We start from the raw sequence: 17,781 nt of genomic DNA, 5'->3' as shown, positions 1-17,781 counted from the left end.
TTGATTCTTAACCATCTATTTTTTTCTGCCCACACAGAGATCATTGCTGCTTTGTGCCCCTAATCACTTCTCAGCTCTCTGCAATGCCTGCAGGGTTTTCCTTGAGCCTGGATCTCCCCTGAATCTGTGCTCCAGCTGAGGAGCTCTGCCTGGGCATTCTTGGCTCACTCCAGAACGAGCTGCCAGATTTCATTCTTGCTATTGTGCCAAGATGTTTTCCCCACGTTCTGGCAATACAGAAAATATGGCTGGGCCTCTGCATATGTGGAGGGCAGAGAGTCCTTTGCTGCTATTGTTTCTGCTGAGGCTTTGGCTGGCAGCACAGGCAGCCTCAGAGTCACACCAGACTCACAGGGCAGCAGTGTGCATGCACCCTTTTTCCTCTCTGGCTGTATGTGTGGTGACTTCTGCTGCCACCCAGCTCTGATGGGACCCAGTCCTGCCTTGTACCCCCAAGTAGCAGCACTCAAACCTGGCTTGGAGCTCTCCACATCACTGTACAGGATGGGAGAAACCGGGATAGTGGAGGTGATGGCAAGCAGTGGGCAAAGTCCCCTCTGTGGCTTCTTCTCACTGCCCCAATTTAGTGATGAGTCAAATAAAAAACCTTCCCAGGCTGGTGCTCCCATCCCTTTCTGGTCTGAGCTGTATCTCCTAATTTCCCACAGCCATACCAAACACTCAGCTGGAAATTTTCCAGGTAAAGATGGTTCTTCTCATTTGATAGAGGCAATATTTCTCCCTCTGACATATTCACTGCAAGCACTTAGAGCAGGAGCTGCTGCCTTGCCCTTGCCTGTGCAGGGCTGAGCTCTTGTCTCATCACCCCTGACCAAGCATTCAGTGATGAGATTCCATCTGCTCAACTTGCTCACTATAACATGGCAACATTTCTGATCTTCTCCAGGAGAATCTCCTGCCTGTTCTGGTTAAGCAAGTCACCAGGTGTCTCTGGGACCCCCGAAGGCACAAAAACATGTCTAATGAAAATATAGGCTTTTCTTTGGGTTTGCCCAGCATCTACAATATGAGGTCAAGGTAGGTTCCTGATTGCCCTGACAGGGTTTCACCTACTGGCCACTTGTTTTGTCGTGTTCCTGGTAACAACACAAAGCAATAGAAAGGGATCAAAACATGGAAAGAATATTCAGGTTTTAAAGACCTATTTAGCAGTGGATTGTAGCTTTTTGATGTTTAGTTGTTTTCTCTCCTTTTTTTTTAATATAAAAGGATTAAAAATTTAACAACAGTAGCCTCTGTTGAAATGATCCTTTCCTGCACCCTCCCCTCCAGAGCCCAGACTGGTAACTCTTCCATCACATGAATGTTACCTCCAGGCAACAGCATTCAGCAGAGTGTGAAATCACAATTAACAGAGCAAGTGTTTTGTAAGTGAGCAGAGACGGCCACAAATTACATCCTGCTATTAGCTGACTTCAGATCAACATTGTTGAACAGCTCCATGATTACTGGGCTGTGGCGTGTATTAAAAAAACATTAATAAAACATAATTGATCGTGAATTGTGCTTACTGCCTTCATAGTTCTAATCACAAAAGTCTCAGAAGTTTGCTGGAAACAAAAGCTGCCCTCAGCTATTTGTGGGAACTGGATTGTACTAAAAATTTTACAGAATTTGTTCTGCAGCTGTTGTAAATCAGTAAACTACTGAAGCCTGTGGGGTTTGCTGGCTGATAGATCCTCTTTGCCTTTTTCTTTTCCAGTCAGAGGCACAAGACTGTCTCACCTCCACCAGAAAGTACCACTGGAAGTGGGAACAATAGCTCAGTCTGCCATGCACCAGGTGTGTCCTTATGTCACCAACAGGGAGCAGGAGCTGGTGGCTGCTATTTACTGAGAAACAGGCAAATACAGAGCTATACTTCAAAAATACTCATATTTATGGCTCTCTTTTGGGCCCCAGATTATTTTCAAAGCTTAAATCAGGTATTCTTACAGGAATCTGGAATGTTAATTCTGATTCATGACCCTATCTGGGCTCATGGAAGGACATGATATGTCACAGAAGTTTATGGCTACATTATCAAACTCGGATGCCCTGCTATGAATTTATGGACTTGAAAAATGCTGTTCACAATCAGTCAAATGTGGGACTTCAAATGTGACACTTGAGGGCCCAGCCAGTGAACAAATGGACTGCTCCTCTTCATCAGTTAAGTGCTTCAGGTACCTAAATCTCACTCAGGATGAGAATTCCCAAAACACTTCAGACCCTGCCTGCACTTGCTGATCAAGGTGATGCTTAACTCCACTTCTAAGCCAAATTTAGTTGGAGGAAGATGGAACTCTGCCAAAGTCCTCAGGGAAATGGGCTCAGGGATGTGGGCAGGATCTTGCCCTAGCTGTAACTATTTAAGAAGTTTCCTCACCCAACAGAGAGGTGGCATAAAGTGAGGAATAAACCTCACAAGTTCTGAATCTCTCCTGTTGTGACCACTAAAAATGCTAGTGCTAGGAGTGTTGAAAAATCTTAGAAGTGTGTTGAAAAATCTTAGAAGTGGATCTAAAATTAGGTAATATATTGCCTGCATTATTTATTGACTTTTTTTCAGCCTGTGCCCTGGTAAATAAACTTGTATAAACAGTGGGAGTAGATTGCTTAAAAGCATTTCCTGTTAAAGAGCTAGCAGCAAGAGTTATTTTTAATGAAAATAAACCAGAGAAAGCAAATTTTTCCTGTTCCTGCAAAAATTTATCCCATGAAGGCAGCAACGAGTGTGCTTTGTCCTGAGCAAGGGAGTGACTTGTACTGCTAAGAAATGAAATGCCAGTCAGTTATCACCCAGACTCATTTCAGTTTAGTACTCAGCCCTTCGAAGGTGCATCCTGGAACAAACAGCTCCAACCTGCACCAAGCTCTTCTCCTCTTTCCATACCACCTGTCCCTCCCTCAGATCTGATGCAAACTGCTTGCTTGGCTCCTTTCATGCAGCTCCACAGCAGTGTGTGTACATGCAGACATATATTTTTATGAGAGAAGCCAGAACCTCACACCCCCAACACATACCCTGCATTCTCTCACTCTAAATGGCCATTGCTATGGCAACAACAGCTTAACTCAAAATTTAGAGAGGCATTTAGCACAAATTATGAAAGAAGAGATGAGACACTGGGTAAAGCCATGTGTGGTTTGGTGGCTCACTGTGTCTCCATTCACTGATTGCTTCGGGACACCCTGGGGACCTTGCCACTTGTATTCTGTCACCTTCTGCCCAGCACTGTCCAGGAAACAGCTTTCTCTAGCACTGCCTTTGTCTTTATTCTTTTCTGTGCTGACAGTAAATGGACTTTCAGCCATCTGGTTGGCCACAGAACTGAATTTGCAGTCCACCCAGCTTGGCCCTCAATCCCTCTGCCAGAATAATTCATGGCCTGGTAGTGTGATGGGGAATTCCTTGCTAATGAAGGGAAGGAAAGACACAGGCCCTATTTAGAGTATCTGGAACAGTGCTAGTGCTCTGAGGAAGGCCCAGCTGGGTTGTTGGATGAAGCACAGTGCATGTCTGTGACACTTCTCCTTGCAAGGAGTTGCTCTGTGGTGCCAAATCTCCGACATAACGACAAAGCAGAGGAAAGACAAACATGAATGACCTCAACAATTCCTGGTGAATTCTTGTTTTTCTAAAGCCTGTGCAAACTTTGTCCTATGTTCTTCTATAAGGTCACACCTTATATAAGCCAATATCAAAGGTCTACAGAGAGAGGGACATTTCAGAAGGGCATGACAGGGAATAGATTTACATTAGATATAGAAATTATTGCTTGTGAGAGTGAAGAGGCACTTGGACAGGTTGCCCACAGAAGCTGAGGACTCCCCATTGCTAGAAGCATTCAATTTGCTGGGGCTTGCTAGGGGGGTTGAAATTAAATGGTCTTTAAGGTCCCTTCCAACCCAAAACATTCTATGGTTATTCTGTGGTGATGATCCTTTGCTTTGGACGAAGCACGAAATTAGCAAAAAATATTCAGAGAAATTCTCATATCTAATTTTAGCCATCTAAAGTGAGGGTCCTCCTTTGGAACCTAAAGCTAAGCAGGATGAGCCCAGCTGTTAACTGTGCTCCTTTCATCCCTCACTAGAGGCAGACAAAGAGTTTTGGTGAAGGAAGAGTTAAAACTGCTTTGCATGGATGTTTGTATAGAGGTTTATAATTTCTTGGAAGGCACAGTCCACAGTAAGGATGTACTCCTGCCTCACTCCAGGAGGAGTTAGATCTGATTTATTTTGGGAGGATCAGGACTGGATATTCTTTCTGTGTGGCCTCTGTGCCTTGCAATAACAAGCTCTCTTGTTATTACAATTCTCATTGTAATCTAAGATTAATACTTGTATCCCAAATTTCACCGAGGCCAGCATGAATGAATAATAATCCCATTAAGGAATTCAAGAACTAGCCAAGAGTCACTAGTTGTATTTGTTAACAAAACTGAACCAGAGGTGAGTATTTCATTGCTTTGCTTGCACTTTCTGGCTTTGACTGGGGAGAAACTTCATGATTGCCAACATTTCTACTGACCACAGGAAGGCAGAGCCATCTTCATGGCAGCAAGCATGCAATAAAAGCCATTCTGTGATAATTGCCTCAAATTCTCCTGTCAGGCAGCAATTGAAAAAGGAGAGCTGAGAAACCACAAGACCAGGTGCATGAGGAAAAAAAGTAGGTTAGGAATTGTACATGCCAGATTGTGAATCAGGCTGCACTCCCCTCAAGGGCATATTCTTCCAGTTCCACAGCTTGTTTCATGGAGAGGAAGATGATGGAGAAGAACCATCTCTGGAGATTGTTTTTCCCGGGACTGTGGTGTTACTCCACATGCCAGTGTCGTGCCTCTGGAAGGCAAAGGGCCCTACATCCCAAGTGATGAACTGCAAAGGGAACTTTGAGCAAGGAGAAAAATCAGGGAGCAAACAGCAGCCCTGGATGTGGCTGTGCTGCAGCAGTAGCTGAGCAGTGGCTCAGGGTGTGCTGAGAGTGGGGACAAGTTCTGAGGGTCTCACTAAAAGTGACTGGGAAGAAGGGAATTACAAAAGGATAAAAAGCTTCGAAAAAGTGAAGGAACTTGAGGGGAAATTTTGAAATTCATTTTCTAGGGCAGATATCTTTGACAAAATTCCAGAACCTTGAAGCTCCATGACAGCTTGCAGGGAGAAAGAAATGCAGTTCCCTAAGTTTTAAATTGAATGACATTAAGTGCTTTTTGGGGCTATCACACTCAGTTTGTCAGCAGTGAAATACCCTCCCTTCATGGCTCAGGCCCAGCTACCTTTTCTCAGGAAAGCAAAATCAGCATAGCCAGCATCTGCCTTTCCCTATTCCACCCAGGAATACACATGGAAAACAGGGGAGGCCTGTGAAAGCAGGTGACAAGATTTAAAATGGGAACTCCTATGGCATCTCTCCAATATAAAATGAAGACAACACTTGAGTAACAGCCTACTCTTATCACAGGCTGCACGTTTTTGGTACATCCTAGTAGGTTGTAGAAGTGACATCTACATTTGCAATAAAAAGGTGTCAAAGATGGCCAATACTCCTGACCACTGGAATTTTCACTGCTTTGGATAAAGTACTGACTGCTTTAACTGTGCCCTACCTGTAACTTCCCTGTCTAAAACAAGTCTGCAAGGCGTGAAATCAGGGTTTGCTGAATTCAGAGCCAAGCTTTCCCTGATGTCACTCAAACACAGGCTATCCCCAGGTGACACTTGTGCTCCAGTTTGAGTGTATTCTTTCTGACATAGGATAAGACCAGGGCATTTTATTTTTTCCAAGACAGATACATCATCTGGCAGTTTCCAGCTGATGTAAGATAGGTTACAATAGTGATACAGCCTATCTGTGGAAAGCCTCTTTTCCTGTGGTTTCCTGCAGGGGTTTTTGGTGTTTGCTGTGTGGCTGAGCTCACTCTTCAGCCTTTCTTTATCAAGGGTTTTTAATCACGTTTTTCATTCCTTTATTCAGCCACCTTCCTTTCCCCAAAAAAGGAAACCTGTAACAAATTAATGTCTTCAAAGTCTGTATTTTGTATGATTCTGGTGACACTGGCTAGCATTCAAACTTCATTGGAATTGACAGTTAATGTAATTGCATAAGCCCTATTTCCTTAGGAAAACAGCCTTCAAAAGACCAGGGCATGCTGCAAGAACTCCTCTATCCTTTCAGAGTCTCAGGCGTTAACTTTTTAACCTCCCCTATTGTTATGTAAGCACAGCTTTATTCCTGGAATTTGTTAATTATAGAACGTGATTCATCAAATATATTGTAGACACTGTAATAGGATGAAATAAATTGCACACTACTGTATCTATTTCTCTCCATGGACAATGAACAGGTTCTGTAGAACTGGGCAAAGGAATTTCCTGGGTGGAGTGGACTCTTTAGATTCTCCTTTAGTCAGTGAGGCCAACATGGCCAAAAGTTGTTGGCATGCAATTCATTTCACAGAATCACAGAATCACAGAATCAGTCAGGCTGGAAGGGACCAGTAGGTCACCTGCTCCAAACTCCCTGCTCAAGCAGGGTCATCCCAGAGCACAGGATTATGTCCAGATGGTTCTTGACTATCTCCAGTGAGGGAGACTCCACAGCCTCTCTAGGAAATCTGTTCCAGTGCTCAGTCACTGCTCAGGACAGAAATTCTTCCTCATGTTCAGGTGGAACTTCCTGGGCATCAGTTTCTGCCCTTTGCCCTCTTGTCCTGCTGCAAGGCTGAACAGGCTCAACTCCCTCAGCCTGTCCTTGTAAGAGAGATGCTTCAGTCCCTTAAACATCTTTGTGGCCTCTGCTGGACCCTCTCACTCGTACTGAGCAGCCCAAAACTGGGCACAGCATCCAGATGTGGCCTCACTAGGGGTGAGTAGAAGGGCAGGATCACCTCCCTTGAGCTGCTGGCAATGCTTTTCCTAGTGCATCCCAGGATATCATTGTCTTTCTTGACTCCTGGGGCACATTGTAGCTCGTGGACAGCTTGCTGTGCCCCAGAAGCCCCAGGTCCTTTCTATTTTAGGCTGATAGACACCCTGCACTCTATTGACTGTATTGATGAAATCCACATATAGTCACTCAGGTCACATGAGACATCAACAACAAAGACATCTCCATGGGAGGGACTCCCCTTCATTCTCAGATTTTCAGTGTAGCAGGGGCTTGGTCCCTCTGTCACATTATTTGGATGTTATCAGCCTTGGTAGTATCAGACCTTGTGCCATAGCACTAAAAGCTCTCCTCTGTGAAAAGGAGCAATACCATATGAAATAGGGAGAACTCACATTTTGCAAATCCATTTTTTCTGTGGGCAGTGTTTCAGTTTCATTCTGGGATCATTGATTTGCTGGCTTTGAGCTGTTTTCTTCATCAAGCCCAGAGGATAAGCTTTTTTTGCACTGCATCTTTCTCCCTTCGGTGGCTAATGCTAGTTTATTCTCCTTCAAATCTTATGTAAAGCTTTTACAGGAGAATGCATCTGTGATATGCTCTTCAGTTGTTTTTTTGGAAAAAATATGAATAAACCAGAATAAACTGGAAGATTGTCAGTGTATTTTGCAGATTATCTGTGTTCCAACTCTACTCACAGGAAAATGCAAAGTCGATTAAAACCCACCAAGTGTAATAAATATGTTTTTTGATTCTGTCAGCATGGCTAAAGATAAAAGCTAATGGCAAATCCATAATACAGTCATACAGATCAAATGATCTATCAATCCATAAGCTTGCATCCATGACAGATAAATGCTCTTATTATCTTCACAGCATGCCCCAGTTAGTCCAGCATGAACTTGGTGAGTTAACTTGGCACTCTGCTGTCAGGGTGTTGGCATGCAGGAAGTTTGTTTGCTACAATAGCATTTTAAATGCTGAAAGCTCCATTTCTTCAGTCTGTGAACTGTTGCTTTCATTGATTACTGCTCAGCTCAGCCTCTCAGCAGCTCCCAGGTGTATCCTACTCCTTTTTTTCCAGTTGTGACCTCTTTGTGTTCCTCTTCCAAGCCTTCCCCCTCTTCATGCCAGCAGCTTCTTTCTCCCAAGTTATTGGTGCACTGAGCCTCAAGGAGAAAACACTCTACATTTCCACTCACCTAGGGCTTGAGACAACCACATGATGGGAAATCCTTGAGGCACCACAGTCAGGGAAAACTTGTACAATTTTCAAGATAAATTCAAGAAGTTGTGTCAGTTATCAACTGACTATGAGACTTTTGTCTGGTCCACTGGTTCAGTGGGTCAAGGGTATTACAGACTTGAACTACAACTTCTCCTGTATGAACAGACTGTTTTGAGCTAGGACTCTAATCACAAGGAATAAAACACTGCCTAATGCAATGGCCAAATCAAGTACCAGTGAAAGAAACTCCATTTGTGTCAATCATAGTTATCTTGTTGATGGATCTGTCCCATTGTTAATGTTAAAACCCTTTTTGTTCTCTTGTTCCAGATATTCAGAATTATTCATTCATCCTGAATGGATATTTTGTGCTTAAACTGAATCTTAGAAGCTTATTTAGAACCACTTAAGATCTTAAATTAAATATGAGTGTAATGTGGGGAGGCATAGAAATGAAAGATCCATAATTTTTCAAGTGTAAAATTAAATTCCTCCTCCTTTCCTCTCTGATTTTATGCATCTAGTACAAAGTATATGGAATTTGAGTAGGTGTACTAAGAAATTCAGAGAGTTTTGATAGATATCTGCATGTGAGAGATACATAACTATTGTAGGTCCACAGAAATATATCAATTGATTAGTTTTTTTTCTGATAGGAGTTGCAGATTTTCTCCATTTACATTTAAAGGCCAACAGAACTGACGTATGATTTTTTTCCTATTTTGTCTATTGCATCTCAGGACCCACAGGGAAGAAATTAAAAACTCATCATCTGGCCAGCATGGAGGCTCAGAGCTTTGATGGTTTCAGCTGTTAAGCCTGCTGTTCCACAGAACCCATTTTTGACTCCTACTCTGCTGCCCAAACCGATGTGCTGAGGTTTGGTTGGAAGTGCTACAATTCCAGACAGGGTTAGCAATTTACAGAATTTCCATCAGGCTAAGCATAGCAGTGAGCATATATGTGCATGCATGCATGTGGGCTTTGTTGCTGTTTTCAGCATTCAGGAAACAATTACAGGAGGGCATTAGCTGTGCTTCAGTGCAGTGAGTCCAAAGTAATGGCATGATCTTCACTCAGGGACTGAGAGTGTCCCAGATGGATCAGCAAGGCAGCAGGGAGCTAAACCTGCAACACAACTAATTTTCTCCAGTTTTGAATGCCTAACCCTTACACTCAGAATTTATTTTTTTTCCCCCATGGAATTATGATCAGCTCTCTCCTTTTCAGCAGCTGAACCAATAAACAGGATTTTGTATTTTTCCACAATTACAACTCCCTTTATTACAGGGTATGATGCCATCCCTGTATTTTAGCAATGAGAAACTGTGGAGAAAACAAAGTATGGCCTGAATCAATGGCAGAAGAAGCAAAGATCACTTCTTTCCTGTGTCAGCATAAAACTCTCAGAGATCATGAATGCCTAAGAACAATGAAGAGAGCAAGAAGCTGCAGGCAGTGGGGTATTACCTTCATTGCAGCCCAGTCCATATACAAGAAGAAATGGTTCCTGTTAAAAGACTGATATAGCTGCTAAAAGTAAACACCATATAGGTTACCAAAACACTTTTTCAGGTCTTCATCATCCAAAGCTAATTTGTTTCCCCTCAAAAACATTCACTGAGTACCCATTTCTCTTTACCTATGCTGCCTCACTTAAACTAGACAGCTATGGCCACAGTGCTAGTCCTTTACGAAGCAATTTGTTCATAAAGATAATTAATTTCTGTGGGGAAATGCATAGCCAGCAGCAGAACCAAGAGAAAAGAGCTCTGTGATAATAGGTCAGAACAATTTAAAGTGCCCTGAATACTTATTGTGTTGTTGATGAGAAGGAGCAAACCCTGGAATTTTCTATGAAGATGTCTTTCAGCACTTTTTGACTGTATGACAATCATCTGACTTAATAACTGACTTCCCCAAATCTCAGAAAAACTCATGTACATGACATATTTCCTACACTCATTAAAGCACACAAGATTATTTTTTTCTGTGTTCAAAATATAATACACAAAATCCCCTCCCAACTGCTGGAAAGGCTTCAGTCTAGCAGATAAACCAGAGCACTGAAATCTGGTTCCAGTCTCATCTCTGTCTTGAGCTCACCTCTCTGTACCTATAGAAAATAGAAGATAATATTACTTTGTGACCTTGCAGCTGTGTCCTAAGGATTAATGCTTGGAACGCTCTACACGCTCCCACAGTGCACAGCAGCCGGGTCAGTGAGTACACTCTGTTCCTCTTTGCATGGAGGTAAATTAGGTGTGCCTCTGATGGCAGCAGAAATTTGGCTCCATTGGATGAATCCCCAGATCTCCAGGCTTTAGAGAGGTTCATTCAGCTGGCACCATGCCTCAGACCTAACTTCAGTGCTGTGACATATCTTGCAAGGAAAGGTAGCTTCTGGGTTGTGGGAGAGGATGCTGATGGGTAAAGCAGGAACTAGGGGCATGCTGGTAGAACTGGAGATACTCTCTGCAGAATTTTATCACCTGCTCCCTTCTGAAAGGACTGGTGGAAGAACAATTCAATAGGGCATGTGGGGTCATCTCTGCTGCAAGCACATAGAGAGAAAACCATAAGCCAGCAGTTTTTCTGGAGTTCCCTCTACTTTCTGGGCACATGGATGTTCCTTAGGAATATCCCATGGGATTTTCTGAGAATGTGGGTTTGGCTGCTGCTCCAAAGTGCTTTCTGGAGAGCCTTTCTAATGGCTGTGGGGAAGAGCAGGGAAGCCAGCTGAAATATGAGGGTGTCAATAACACCTATTGATTGAGCCTGAGTTCCCCTGGGCCGGGGCTGCTGCTTAGGCAGACACCGTAGGCAGAGTGCTTGGCAGGCTGACTCTGCCCTCTGAGGCCAGGCATCATCCTACAGCCACGAGCAGGGTGCTGCTGGGAGCTCCTCACTGCACTGAAAATAGCCAGCCCCGAGCTCATATTGCAGCCTACAGTGTGTTGGGGATCTGGGCTACAAGGGAGCTCTCTCCCCAAGCAACCCTTAGTCCATCATGCCTTGCCAAGCACCAACTAAAACCTCAGCATACAGCAGCTGGGCAAGAACCAGTTATTATTTGTATTAATTATTCATGTATTTCCATTTTATTTAATAACTGAGTTACAACTATTCATATTACTGTCTCCTTACTCCAGCACTTACACAGACTCAAAGGGCAGATGATGAATACATTTAATACTACCTCAAATGCAAATGTTTTTGTTTGTTTTTCCATGTTTACTTGCTTGACTGGAGAATTTCACTTGAGCCTCATACCCCAGTTAGTTACAGCAGACTGCAAAGTGGGATTCATGCCTGGGTAAAGGTAATTTGCTTGCTTTACAACACCAAGATAAACACTGGTCTGAAGCACCGTCATGAGGTCAATCAGGTCTGAGATTTTAAATGCCAAAAGATTTATAATTCCATCCTGACAGCCCCTCTGCTCCTCCTCATGTTTTCCACAGCAATAAGACTCATTTAAAGCTTTAAATATGGGAAGCAGAACAGGAGTCATTAATTTTACTTGCACAACAGCACTCACAACTTGTAAAGCTTTGACAGCTTCCTTAAACCCAAAGGAATTCAGATAGCTAGGGCAATGAATGCTTACCAATACTTGCATTGGAAGGACATAGTTTTCAAGGCTGAATACATATTTTTGTCCTGCAGGAAGCTGACAGTGATGAGAGTATGTAGGATGCTTTACTACTACATTCACATGATGCTACTTAATTTCCCATTTCATCTTGTTCAGCATATTCCCTTTGTGTTTCTTAAATCAATAGAACTGCAGTGAGCCAACAGATTTCTTCAATATTTTGTAGGATGCTCTGCCCTTATCACCATACTTATTACCTATTGTTTTCAGTAAGACAAATAAACTCCTTAAATGTTATATTTGCTACATAGAAGGAAGTTGGCTGTGTGTTTTGGAGGATAAGAAATTCAATTGCAGAAAGCTAAACACATATGTGTGGAGCTGAATGCTTTTGGAAACAAATTCTGTGGGCTCTCATATTTGTATCACTGTCATGATTTTGGATGGAAAATGGAAAACTTGTGATGAATGCATAATAGGCCATTGCATTTCCATCTGAGACAGAAGGAACGTGTTCACTTCTTCAGAAGGGAAGACTGATGAAGGCAGGCAAGCTGCAGAATAAAACAAGAATTAAGTGATAGCCTCTTAATGATCATTGTTCTGCTATCTGTCCATTGTCTGTCTGGGTGTAGGTAGCAAACACCACATGAATTTAAATAAAACCCATTACTCACACTCACTTACAGACGTGATGATGGGAGTTGCTTGACAGGTCTTACACAGGAAACTCGGATGTAATTGAGCCCGGTGCTCTGTTGATTCTCCTCCAGCAAATTCTCTACCTGTGCAGGAATATTTTAAGACCTCACTAACTTTGACAGAGTGTTAGGGTTTTGGGTTTTTTTTTTTGCTTATTTGTGTTTTGTATCATTATTGGGTCTCTACAATAACAGATGGTGAAATCTCCCGAGTAAGCCAAATGCCAGTGATTTTCCTTACAGGATGTCATGCAAAAACACTAACAGCTCGGTTCCTATTAGTACTAGAAACTGATGGGCCAGCTCCAGCACCTTTTAAAGTTCCTGGGTGTCTTTGGATCAGCTCCATAACACAGCTGAATGAGGCAGGCAATCTGCTTTAAACACTCCTTTATTATTCCCAGAGTTTCTGCTGAATATCCTATCAAACAGACTAAAAATCTCTCTTCAAGAACACTTTCTTTTTAGAATACACAGGTTATTTTAGAGATAAGTAAAATCAGGACAGTTTGCAGGTAAATTTAAAATACCCATTTGTTTTTTCTTCTTGAATCAGAGACTTCTCACTTCTGAGATAGCCACTGCTGGTGGTTTGTGTTTGCTGGCAGCAAACAGTTCTACAATTGCACTTGGCATAGGTGACAACCAGCTTGGCCAGGCTTCTCTTTCCTTGGTCTTTTCCCTGTGTCTCTTGCTGTGCCATATTGAAGGAATATTTCTTAATTGCTATAATGGGATATTTACATCTATTTCATGCTCCTAGAGCTGTCCTAATTGACTCTTTTCTCTCATCATGATTAACTTATCATCTGCTGATCATGAAATCTCAATAGAATTCATAGTTCTCTGTCAAGTGTGATTGTAGGGACATTTTTTTGCCCCTCTAAGTCCCATACTCCCCACTGGTTATGTGAAAAATATTGGAATCCTTTCACCACATTTATGGGCTTTGAGAGTAAGTTTGGATGTATTTATGAAGTCCACAAATTTAGATCGTCTTCTATTTATATCTAACTGCATTTCATGTTGAAATTCTTATTTTCAACTGCACATATCTATTTATGATCACTTTTAAAATTACATTTCCTGTTGAATGAACTGTTGGTGGTCCCCTAACAAAGAGGGGTTTGCTTTGTTGGATCTCTGATCTGAACAGGTCCTGAACTGGGGACCAGGTCTGAGTCTTTTCATTGTGCTTAAAGAAAAAAGGGGAAAAATGCTTCTCTTCTCCTTCCTGGTTTCTCTGAAGAGATAACTGAATGTCTGACAAATACTGTAAGCAATATGTAAGTGTAAGCAGGGGTCCTAAAGGGGTGACATGCTCCCTGCAATAGGCTTCATACCCTTGCCAAGAGGGAGTCCTTCCCTCTTTATCTCTGGGACTGTCTCCTGGAGAACAGTCAATAGCCAGTAATGGACACTGAGTGACACAGCAGCAGCAGGGACAGGATGTCTGTCAACTTCATACAACCCTAGTTATGTGCAGATATTTGTGAGTTTTGACTTTCATTACTCTAGGTCCCCTTGTTTTTCTGAGAGGTAAGTCCTGAACTTATCCACTTTGGCATTTTCCATGAGAGAGGAGAGAGGTAGCAGAGACAGAGGAAAGAAGGCATTTCTTATGAAATGGCTTCAAGGAGAGTTAATTTTTTTGACTGATGTCTGTGAAGTTTTCATATTTATTCAGAAGGAAATCATGCTCAGCAATTGTCATTACCTCCCAGAGAAGTGCTGCATTCTTTGAAGGTGTATTTGACACATATTGTGTCAAAGCTCACGGTCTCTCAGACATGACATGTGACAGCTGAAATTATTTGACATGCTCCAGTTAAAGGAATTGAGAACCAAATTCCCAGGGGCTGTGGACAGTTTCTGTACATAAAGCTCTCTTTAAGTATAAAGGAGATTTTTCAAAAGCATTCAAAATCGGTTTTTCCTGCTCTCATAGAGTTAATTCTGGATTCTTTTGATCACCAAGGTAGTTCTTCAGTATATCTGAGCCAGTTTGGCTGAAATGATCTTAGCAAATCGGATGGGTCATGGACCACTCTGATCTGGATACCATCTGACACAGCTGTGCTGTGCCATTTCAAAATCTCTGGAGCTCCAGAACTAGAAGGTTCCATCCCACAGATCTGATGTGAATACTGCTGGGGCTAAGATGGCCTCCTGCCTCTTCCCAAGAGCTGTGTTGGGAGAGTTAAATTGGTCAAACCTCTGTGGCTGGAGACTGTTTAGCCATTAAATGATCATATTCTGTCGTCTGTCACTGTTTAGGAGCTGTGGCTGCACTCTTTGAGCTCCTCTGCCACCAGTACAGATGAACAGAACTGTGCACAGTCCTTGACACGAGGAGCTGCAGCCTCATGTGTATGGCTGTGTCTGGTCTCACCAATCAAACCTCTGTGGGACCACCCTGAGGCAATGAGATCATTAGGCCACAGTAGTGGGCACTCATCCAGCTGCCTCTGCCAGCCTCTGGAAAAGGGGGCCCACGCTGGAAATGCATCTGGTGAATGGTCCCCACTATGTGCTAAGTCCCCACACATGTCAATGAATTATTCAGAACAATGCCACATCCCAAAAGAACTCCAGGGATCATTCAAGCTATTCCTCAGTTTGGGCAAATCAGGATTATATTGTCAATGTCTTTTCACTGGCACTGTTTAGCTCATTAGTAATACAAAAAGTCCCCACCACTTCTGCTGGAGAAATCTTTCCTGATGTATCCCAGCACTCAATTTGCTTTGCTAATAGCTGCATCAAGATTGTCCCTGGGCACCATCCCCCAGTTGAGAAAACTCATGTGCCTCTTCCTACCAGGTCTCAAATATAAACTTCCAGGTGCTAACAGAAATTCCTCGTACTTTCCTAAAGTTGAAAGCTCCCCAGTCAGTGAATACAACTTCCAGAGTAGAGACAGAAATGGTATTTTCTGCAGGTGCAAGGTGGTGTTTCTGCCATTGCACAGGATATAATTTGAAACTTGTTTATGATCCATGTATTGTCAAAATAATAATTGAAGTAGGTATAGGTATAGAGAAGGACTACTGCAAAACACAGGGGGCTGATGAGGCTGTTTTAGGGCAGAACAAATGTGGCTTCACGTGTTTAGCTTAGTGAAAGGAAAACTGAAGTTTTTGACAGCTGTCCATGGACACCTCAGGGGTCTGAGTACTCTGAAGGGAGGAGAGGAAAAGACATTTCTGGAATTAGAACAAATGGCTGTAACCTGGTCCTGAATAAACAGACAGTAGAAATTATAAAGAAGTTTCTAAGCAGCAGAGGAATGAAGTTTTGGAAAAGCTTTCTGACTACAGGAATAACAGTCAAAAAACCCAAAATTTACGAGGGAGCTGAAGAATTCCAAAGAAGGGATAATATGACCTGATGGTTCATGACAGCAAGAACTGAACTCAGTGACCAAACTCATCCCTTCAGGTCCTATCTCTGACAATCTGAAAAGTATTTAAGACCATGTCCCATAGATCTGCAATGACAGAGAAGGTGGAGACCGAGTCTCAATCTCTCCAGATCTAAATGCAGCATGATACCCTTGAGCAACAGTCCTGCCATTCCATTTAATAGCAAAAGAGCCCAGGAATAGCTTCTGTGGTGACAGTAACTTGATTTACCACAGTTGTGAAAGAATGAACTGAAAGAGTTATTTTTCCTGAGCAGTAGTATCTTTTTTTCCTGGATATGCTATAAACATGAGAAATAAATTGGCAGATATCAAGATACAAATTTTAAATCAATGAGATCTGAAATGCAAGAGCTTTTGTATCCAAATGGCTGTTTCATGCCCTAAATTCTCTGAGTTGTGCTTAATTCTTGCAGCACATAAGGCATGTAAAAACCACCCACTCACTACTTCAGAGCCATTTTTCTTCATCTAAATGAAATTTCTTTAGTTCCATTCATCTTTAAAGCTCATTCAACAGGTCCCTCTGCAGCAGTGAAGGGAAGCATGTTTCAATGTGCTAATCCAGCTCGGAGATGGATTAATTGACTCACATGCCCCTCTGATCGCTAGCCAGATGTCTCTCCCCAGCTGGCAAGCCTTACTAATTTTCTTGTTGTTGTTGCTGTTAATTCTGGGTTTCCAGCCAGCGGGGGCTCAATCAAGGGCAGCATGCCCTCTGCCGACATTTTGTATTCTTTGGTCTGCTTTCCCTTGGGCAAAGACATTCAGCTGTGACCCTCCTTCCCTGGCTCCTTGTCATCTGGCCTGTGGCCCCTGGAGAGAGCTCTGCTGGTGCAGTTGCACTTGTGTATCCGGCACATTGGGCCACCACAGCGCTGTGCTGGGAATATTCAAGGTGGGTGAAGGAGGCACACGGGGCTCAGAGGGCCAGTTCCAAGAAGTAACCAAAAATTTTGGGTCTGTGCATTGAATATTTTGGGGGAAAAAATAAAAGACTCATATCAAGAGTTAGAAATATTTCTTTTGTCAGGCTACGAAAGGAAATTTCTGTGAAATTATATGAGATAAAAGTCAAGAATGCTTAAGAGGGCATGACTAGACCAGTTGGGACACTAAACTGGGAAGCAATGTAACATAAAGGGTGGTTTGAAGGTGGGATGAATGTGTGCTCCAGGCTTTACTCCAGAGAGAACTCTACCCTCTACTCTTCTGTTATTGCCCTGATGTCTTGGGCAAGACACTTCACTACTCTGGTACTTTCCAATTCCTATGAGAGTTTGGGGTATTTTTAAGGCACTTGCTAATGAGCAAGTGTGAAAAATATAATTTGCATCACTGAACATACAGCCATGTATTTTTAGTGTGAAGGCTTCTGCAATGACTTGCAGTCATTTGGCCAAAACCATGATGTTACCACATGGAAAGGTGTCAATTTTGACCAGACTGTAGAACACTGTTTCCTCTTATCCCATTGCTTGTCTTGGGTCATCTCAGTGATCACATTGAGTAGAAACTTAATGTACAAGAATTGGACTGGATGGTAAAACTTTTATTCACCTCAGCAGTGAGGAAGTCACCCACTAACTCACACACAGGTTATCAGCAGTGGTCACTGAGGGAGGGCAGCTGAGAGCAGAGGCAGCAGTAGGAATATTTGAAGATTTGTACTATTTAACACCAAGACCCTGAAATTCAGCTCTGCACACAGCTAGAGCATTCTGTGAATTATAAAGGTGGAACACTGGTTTTCTAATTTTTCATTAATGGGGGTTATTTATCCCAAACTGTAAAAAAAAAAAAAAAAAAGAATTCCTGGATTATACGAATATATGCCTTTTCTTTCCCTTTTCTTTTTTTTTTCTTCCCTTTTCCCCTCCCAAAATTAGTTCAACGAGATAGAAAAGAAAAGCAAACACTTCTCCTTTCTTTTTT

The 17,781-nt window shown here is 42.5% G+C and overlaps 1 protein-coding gene across 4 annotated transcripts in view; it reads right to left on the bottom strand.

Moving 5' to 3' along the window:
• GRM3 (glutamate metabotropic receptor 3) overlaps window positions 1-17,781 on the bottom strand; it is a 104,518-nt gene that overhangs the window by 53,108 nt on the left and 33,629 nt on the right. The window contains exon 2 of one of the 4 annotated variants that reach the window (XM_054631389.2): window positions 12,399-12,506. The exons of 1 other annotated variant lie outside the window; for it this stretch is intronic. The gene's annotated coding sequence lies outside the window, so the exon portion shown is untranslated. The remainder of the gene's footprint in view (window positions 1-12,398; window positions 12,507-17,781) is intronic. 2 more of the 4 variants (XM_077179198.1, XM_077179197.1) reach the window with 2 other exon arrangements.

Source organism: Agelaius phoeniceus, chromosome 5, assembly GCF_051311805.1.
Source record: "Agelaius phoeniceus isolate bAgePho1 chromosome 5, bAgePho1.hap1, whole genome shotgun sequence".
NCBI lineage: Eukaryota > Metazoa > Chordata > Aves > Passeriformes > Icteridae > Agelaius > Agelaius phoeniceus.
The sequence above is the reverse complement of the archived record's forward strand: the minus strand, read 5'-3'. Positions and strand labels throughout refer to the sequence as shown.